The sequence below is a fragment of the Myotis lucifugus genome, unplaced genomic scaffold (genome assembly GCF_000147115.1).
Source record: "Myotis lucifugus unplaced genomic scaffold, Myoluc2.0 scaffold_186, whole genome shotgun sequence".
NCBI lineage: Eukaryota > Metazoa > Chordata > Mammalia > Chiroptera > Vespertilionidae > Myotis > Myotis lucifugus.
Genome location: NW_005871234.1, coordinates 2632145 through 2640637, shown reverse-complemented (window position 1 = coordinate 2640637; position 8493 = coordinate 2632145). Strand labels below are relative to the sequence as shown.

The window sequence follows — 8493 nt, the reverse complement described above, 5'->3', positions numbered from 1 at the left end:
CTACCGTTTCTGCTCAGGGACACAGCGCCGCGGGCCTGGGTCCACTGGTTTCTCCTCAGCCAGGTTCGGGCTCCCGCGGGCGGACCACACGCCACCCGGCCCGCCCCTCAGGAGGAGACCAATGGCGGTGCTGGTTTTCTCCTCCAGCCAATCGGGGTTGAGTGCGGCGCGGGCGGAGCGGAGGTGCCCCGCCCTGTAGGGGCGGAGCCAGGCCCAGGTGTGGGCGGGCGGTCTTTCCCCACCTCGGGCTGGAGGCGTCCTCTCCCCCGCAGGAGCGCGAGCGCTGAGCAGAGAATTCCCGGCCAACCAGGTAGAGTTGGAGACCCAGGTGTCCCGCTGAAGGACCGGGCACTCCTGTCCCAACTGGGTTTTGTCAGGGGGACTATCGGAATCTACAGCAAGTGAATGAAAATGGGAATGAGGAGCGCGGGGCAGAGCCGCCTGCAATGGTGGAGGTTTGAAAAGACTTCCGAGAGCTTCCCAAGGGAAGACTAAACTCTGACTTCCATGAGGGCAGGCGCCATTGTGTGTGTGTCCACTGTACCCCAGTCCTAGCACAGCGCCTGGCACAGAGTATGCCCTCAGCACATATTTATTGAATAAAAGAGTGACTGACTCAGTGAATGGATGAGTGAGTGAGTGAGTGAGTGAGTGAGTGGATGATGGAGAAGAGAAAGGTTAAAGCCAAGAGCACAATGCAAGTACCACTGGAATGTTCCATGGGGGTAGCTGACAGGAAGTGTCAGGTGTAACACTATTCTCCACAGAGATCCAAACCTCTACCCACACACCTCACCCCCACCCCGCGGCCTTGGAGACCAATCTCCTGGTGTGCAGCCTGAGCTGGACCCAGAGGTGACTCCCGCCTCCAGCCGCTGGCCTGAGGGGGGCGCCTTCCGCTGCGCAGGCGCGTGCGGGGGGCCCAAGGGCGGGGTGATGGGTCTTGGCCTTCCCCCAGCAAGTGGGGACCCCAGCGCTTCTCCACTCCTCAGGGCAGGAGAAGGGTTAAGGAGACCCGAGGGAGGAAAGGAGGTAAACAAGAAGCCACCTGGGCTTCAGCCTGCTCGCGCCCCAGGCGGTGTTAGCAGCTCGGGCTGGGGTAAGAGGGCGCCCAGAGGCCCAAACCCACCGGGTGAGGGTGCGGCTTAGCCTGGCAGGCTCAGCCCTGGCAGGGGGTTCTGACCAGAGGACGGCAGACCCTTGTCTCCCGAGGGCTCTCCCCAGCCTGTGCACGGGGCCACCCATGTGTCAGCACGCTGAGCGCAGCCGCGCCTGTGACCCACGACTCTTTGAGGGGCCCACGGAAATGTTCTGACTTCTTGTAAAGTCAGGGGGAAAAATGAAAGAATCAAAGAAAATGTTTTGATTTTTTTTCTTACGTCAGAAAAGAAAAGTGACATTTTTAGGGCCCACAAAAAAATCTATTCATTATTTTTTTTTAATGAGGTGAGAGTCCGGGGAGACAAAAGTGCTCAGGATCGCCCCTCCTGCATGGCTCTGTGGTTGAGTTCCTTTTTTTTTTTCTTTTTTTAAAATATATTTTTATTTAAGAGAGGAAGGGAGAGAGAGAAACATCAATGATGAGAGAGAAGCATTGATAAGCTGCCTCTTGCACGCTCCCTACTGGGGATAAAGCCCGCAACCCAGGCAGGAATCGAACCTGGGAACCTTCAGTCCAATGAGCCAAACCATGAACCTGGAGGTCATAGTTCAATTCCCACTCAGGGCACATTCCCAGCTTGTGGGCTTGATCCCCAGTATGGGCCATGCAGGCAACAGCCAATCAATGATTCTCTCTTACTCCCTCTCCCTTCCTCTCTGAAATCAATTTAAAAAAAAAAAAAAGAGTAGCCCTAGCCAGTTTGGCTCAGTGGATAGAGCGTCAGCCTGCAGACTGAAGGGTCCCAGGTTCGATTCTAGCCAAGGGCACATGCCCGGGGTTGTGGGCTCAATCCCCAGTATGGGGCATGCAGAAGGCAGCTGATCAATGATTCTCTCTCATCATTGATGTTTCATTCTCTCTCTCCCTCTCCCTTCCTCTCTGAAATCAACAAAGAAGTATATATATATATATATATATTTTTTTAAAGAGTAAATTAGACAAGAGATAGCTGTTTTTCCTTATGAGCCTTTTGGCATTGTTTAACTTTTAAACAATGTAAAAGTTACATAAGTAAAAATTAACAGATAAAAGTAAATATCTTAAATGTGCTTCTTGGATAAAAGTAAAACTTAATTTCAAGAAATTATTATGGCTGTGGTAGAAGTGGTCTGGGAACTTTCTTGAGAGCAGGAACATCTGCATTCTGACCCTAAATTAAAATAAATCATTGAGCTATACTCTTTGTCTGTGACAGGCAAAATAGACCAGCCCCTTTGAAAAGGGAAACCAATGACTCCTCTGGCTGGAAAGGACCACAGAGAAAGCCAGGGAAGGACCCGGCTGTGCACACCTACTATGGTCTCTCTCTCTCTCTCTCTCTCTCTCTCTCTCTCTCTCTCTCTCTCTCATTCAGCGTGTTGGTCAAGTCCAGGAACAGGAGGCTACTTTCTCTATTACACGGAGCAACAAAGGGGGAATGAGTGGTTCGATAATGAGGCCTGATCGTCTGTCTCACACAGAGAAAGCCTGGGCCTCCCAAAGGCTTTAGGTTACAACCTAGATGGCACTTATCAGGGTTCCTGAAGATACAACTGGGACATGAAGAAGCCACAGAAGATACAGGATGAGTATTCTTCTCAAGCACAAAGATCTGCAGACACATTAAACAAAGATTCCCAGGTATGGAAATAGATTGGGGGGGGGGGGGGATAAGAGATGTGTCTATTTTTATTTTTTTATGGATTTCAGAGAGGAAGGGAGAGGGAGAGAGAGATAGAAACATGAATGATGAGAGAGAATAATTGATCAGCTGCCTCCTGCATGCCCCCCACTGAAGATCGAGCCCACAACCTAGGCATGTGCCCTTGACCAGAAGGGATAAACTGGATACAGGCAGAGCATCTCAGACGTGCTTCTGGTCTGCTTTCTGGGTAGACTGTAAAGCCTGTAAGAACTTGAGTAAAGATTGGTTATGTATTTCAGCTTTTCTAGATTAGGTATATTTCTGTGTAAGTTGGTGAGATGGGTAGCTCATGGTCTGGAAGAGTCACTAGAATCTGTAGAGGCCCCACTGGTTTTAGGGCAGCCTCCTGGGCTGCATTGTCTGCAGCCTAGTTCCCTCTTGCTTTTGGGGAGTCCCCTTGTCTTACATATATATAGAGGTGGAAAGACTTAGTTACATCTGGCAGTGCCAATTGGCCCATCATCCTTGCTCTGCTCATGTCTGTCTAACTGCCTACTATATTACCTCAAGGATCCTGCCTCTGAATTCTTTCAGGGAAAATAGACGTTGGATTTCTGCTGTAATTACTTCCTGCTGAGGTGGGTCAGAAGTTTCTCTCAGAGCCAAGAGATCCTTGCTGTCTGTCAGAGGGACGATGAGGCCTGGGCATAGAAGGAGGTGGGCTTGTCACCTGGCGGAGACAAACTCTAACAAATGGTCTGGTGGGAGGAAAAGAAAACATTTCAGTTTTAATAACCTCTATTGAAATAGAGTTTTTCTCCTTAAAATTATCCCTCTGTTTATTAAAATACTAATTTATTTACTGTATTCAGTTTGGCCTGATTGTTTGCATAAACACAACAAGAATGGTAACTGACTACCTTTGCTGGAATTTCATGATTGAATCTTAATGTGCCCCATAGGGCCAGGAAGCCAAGCCATCCAGCTGCTGTCAGGCCTGCCTGCAGTATCTGCTGAGTTGGGTGAATTCCTCACCTGCAGTGGCTCTACCCGGGCCCATTGTCCTTGCTTTAAGGCCCTTCTCAGCAGCCCTCCTACTCATCGCAGCCCAGAGTGTGTGGGGGTTCTGCAGGGACACAGAGGTGCCCTTATTGCTCCCCTTGTACTCTGACCAACCACCAGTGATGGTAGGGCATGGGCCTGATGTTCCAGTGCCAGCTATTTTCAGGGCTACCAAGCAGGATACCAGGCTTTCTCCATGGCACTCTTATTGGCTTCAAGTCTTCAGAGCTCGGACAGGGCTCTTTAAAACATGATACTCCATTCAAAGTTTTCGCCGGTCTTATTGAATTTATGCAAAGAAATGTATTGCCATGATTTATTTATTAAGTATTGCCAAATTTTGGAGGAATTACATAAGGAATTTTGGAGGAATTACATAAGGAGAAAAGCTACTGGCCTGCCTTAAGATCTTTTGATTTTCCTTGTCAGTCCTTTTTATGGACTATCCAGAGTTATAACCGAACAGTGACTGTTGGATTTCTTTTATTAGTCCCTCCCCTCCCCCCCCCCAAGTACTTTGACTTAACTATTTACCCACTGTGTAGGGAGGCAGAATGTAAATTATTTACTCTTTCTGGCTTACTGGCCTGTATCATTTAATTAATTCCCCTTTAACATTTCTCTTCTCCTTCTTATTACATATACAACCTTTATAAATTTCATACTTTCAAATTAGCCTTTACACCTTCTTTCCATGTCCTTTAAAAATGCATAACCATGCCTCAGACCTTCTACTCAGTAATTCCTTATTCTTAGAAACCTCAATCCTTTAATGATTACCATAAAGTAAACAGCCAGTATTTCTTAGATTACTAAGAACAGGTAAGATCTGCTTTGTTATGTAATTTCAAGTATATTGTATCAGTCTAATTTAGTATTGGAAGGGTTAAAGAGAACAAAACAGGGCAGAGAAAAACTTGTTGTGCTTAGTAGCAGCTTGCGGCCTTGAGTCAGCATAGTTCAGATAAGTAAAAACCAATAAAAACTATCTCTCCCTGCTCTCCCTGCCGATGCCCCCCTCCTTTTCTGCATTAACCATTTACTCTGTCCTTAGCTGCTCTCCCTCCTAGATTTTTCCTTCTTTACTCTAAACCCCAGAGGTTCAAATCCTTCTCCTCCTTTACTACTTTTGATCTCTCTGGCCATCCCCCTGTCCCCAAGCCTAGGGCTCCTCCATCTCAGCAGGCTGAGAGCCTACTACCCTATCTAGTGAATCCTACTGCCACTACCCCATCTCACACCCGCTCCAGAGCAGTTTTCGGCTCTCTTCCTCCCCCAGTCAGAGCAGATGCTGTCCCCAACAGAGACCCACTGTAAATCTATCAGGAAGGGCAGGCAGGTCGCAGGTCTCAGGACCACATGATAAAAATCCAGCAGTCCCTCTCCCTCACCCTACACTGGCCATCCTTTCCAATAGGTCAGAGGCACTCTCTCTTTGTGGCTTAATGTGCAATTCCCCAATGACCAATGATGTTGAGCACCTTTGCTTGCACTTATTTGCCATCTACATATCTTCTTTGATAAAATGGCTTTTCAAAATTTGGCCCATTTGGTGAAGGATGTTATTTTTTTTATTTATGGACTTTCTTTATCATGGTTAAATCAAGAGTAGTGTGTTAATTAATTGTATTGTGAAAACATTCCATACATTATGTCCTTTATTTACCCAAAGGCACAAATTGATTTTTTAAAAATATGAGCAAATGAAAAACTAAGTGTTCCCTAGAGAGTAGCGTAAAATGTTTATAAAATCATTAAACAGCTCAAAGGGAAAATTAAATGCTTATCTAGATCCAAGAATTGCCTGGGTCTGCTTCTAAAAGCTTTGTAAAATAAAAAGAAATTAAATATAGAAAAAGAAAGAGCAAGTTCAAAGCTTCAAATTTATAAAATAAAGCAAGCTCTTGAAAAGGATTCTAGGTGGAAAAAAAACACACACATAAAAGCCAATGTTCTCACACTAGGAAGTTTGGCTCAGTGGATACAGTGTTGGCCTGCGGACTCAGGGTCCCAGGTTCGATTCCGTTCAAGGCCACATACCTCAGTTGCAGGCCAATCCCTGGCCCTGGTCGGGGAACACATGTGGAGGCAACCAATTGATGTGTCACTCACATCGATGTTCCCCCTCTGTGTGTGTGTATCTCCCTCTCCTTTCCACTCTCTAAAAATCAGTGGAATAATATTCTTGGGTGAGGAATAACTAACACACAAAAAAGCCAGTTTTCTCAAGAGCCAAATACTGAATCAACAATTCAAAAACTATGGATTAAACAGTGTAATTAACTGTTGCAATGAAATGCTTTAAAGTGTACAATCTATGTATATAAAATTAGCTGGATTTAAAAACTAGCATTTCCATTATTTTGAATTCAGGTTGCTTATAAAATAACATTTCTATCTTAAACATCAGAAAGCAGTAAAATATGGGTAAAAATGCCAGAAGATTGCATTTAGCTAAATTGTAATACTTTAATATGGTTAGACAATGATGCAATCATCAAAGAGATCATAGCAGGCCACAAAGCCCCTATTTCAGTCAGTGAGCAATGGCAATGGATCATACACACTATCTGATCCCAGTGGGACCCCAAAGAAAAGGCAAACTTGAGCTTTGGGATGCAGGAGCTGCAGCAATGCAGGGAACAATGAAACCTAAACATGGCACTCATCGACCTTTCAAAAACATTTGGCAGTTTCAGGGCTGGGCCTCTGACAGCTAAGAAGAAAGCTTGGCAGCCTGGAGGACACCTGCTTTGACAAGTTTCCATGATATTGTCAACTCCCAAATTTTATCCTTAGCCCTCTTGCTTGAACTTCAAATTCCTGTATTCAACTGTTTTTGCAACATCTGCCCTTACTGAACAGCTCTCTCAAGCTCAAGGTGACCCAAGCTCAACTCTTCGCTCTGCCTGAAATGTGCTTTATTTACAGTCATCTCCATCCAGTTGATGTTTATGCTGTACCTTAAATTGCTCTTCAGCATCTAATGAAGATATCTCAGGTAACAGGAACTTTTTATTTTATTTTTTTCAGTTGTATCTCTTCCATAAACTTACTCTACTTTAGTTATTTGGGTAGTAGCAGGCTTTCAGTCCTTCCTGGGCATTCCCAGAATCCAGTCCCTCATCCTGGGGAAGGCTGAGCTGGGCTGGCCAGGACCTGAAGATCTTAGGGAAGGAAGCTCAAGGATCATCCCGGAAGCCTGGATTCAGTTAAGGTAGGGAAAGTGGATTAGCAGAGTGGTGACCAACCACAATAGCCTGGGTTCAAGTCCTAGCTTCACCATTTACTCACTGTGAGACCAGGCAAGTTTTTACCTTCTAGAAGATTCAGGTCCTCATCAATAAAATGATCATTTTGGAGAGAAGTGCTCATTAAATGAGCATATATATACATTTTACTTGTACATAGTGAAAGCTCAGTTAACTACTGGTGTTTACGCTTTCTTGAGCCAGAATTTTAAAAATGAAATTGATTTGAGAGCTTAAAGAAATTCTCTGGAACCTGGCCAGGTGGCTCAGTTGGTTGGAGCATTGAACCATACATCAAAAAGGTTGTGGGTTCAATTCCTGGTCAGGGCACATATCTAGGTTGCAGGTTCAATGCACAGTTGGGAGGCAACTAATTGATGTTTCTTACATTTCTCTCTCTCTCTCTCTCTCTCCCCTTCCCTCTCTTCCTCTCTTTCTAAAAATCAATAAAAACGTATCTTTGGGTGAGGATTAAAAAATTATAATAAAAAGAAATCCTTCTGAAATTCCTGAATAACCATACATAAAATACTCATTGAAGAACTGAAATGGAAAAAAATCTTCCAGAAATATTATTGCTTCACTTCAAATTTTTTTGCATTATTCATCCCTTAATTCCAGACTCATTTATTGAACACACACAGTATGTCACTGTTCTAAATGCTGCGAAAAAAATCAGTGAAAAAACAGACAAAAATCCCTGTCTTTCTGGGTCTCACCTGCTACATTTCACATAAGAGGGGAGGACATTATTCATTTGGAATTTTAAATAGGGTGATAAGGGAAGGCACATAATACTGTATTCTGAGTTGAGGAAGATACAAAAATATCTTAAAAATATAGTCCCAATTCTACAGAAATACACAGCCTGGTTAAGGAGACAAGTGGCATTCACTTGGCAGCCAGTGACGAAACACACAGTGCGTGATGTGAATGACTGCTGGAGACACGAAATGCTCTAGAACAGCGGTTCTCAACCTGTGGGTCGCAACCCCTTTGGGGGTCGAACCACCCTTTCACAGGGGTCGCCTAAGACCATCGGAAAACACATATATAATTACATATTGTTTTGTGATTAATCACTATGCTTTAATTATGTTCAATTTGTAACAATGAAATTGGGGGTCACCACAACATGGGGAACTGTATTAAAGGGTCGCGGCATTAGGAAGGTTGAGAACCACTGCTCTAGAAGGTCAGAGAAGCGGGAGAGCAGGGGAGGGCTGGGGCCCAAAGATTCATTGGCAGAAGTGATCTGGAAAAGTCTCACAAAGGAAGTGGCATTTAGCTGGAAATAGTGAAGCAGGATTCCCCCCTGCTCTCCCTCCCTCCCGTTTAGCTGCCAGGAAGCAGCTTGTGTTGCAATGGGCTGAAATGAAACATTAATCACGGAC

The 8493-nt window shown here is 45.0% G+C and overlaps 1 pseudogene; it reads left to right on the top strand.

The window, feature by feature from the left end:
• Positions 1 to 8493, top strand: part of LOC111827567 — a 14442-nt pseudogene that overhangs the window by 413 nt on the left and 5536 nt on the right.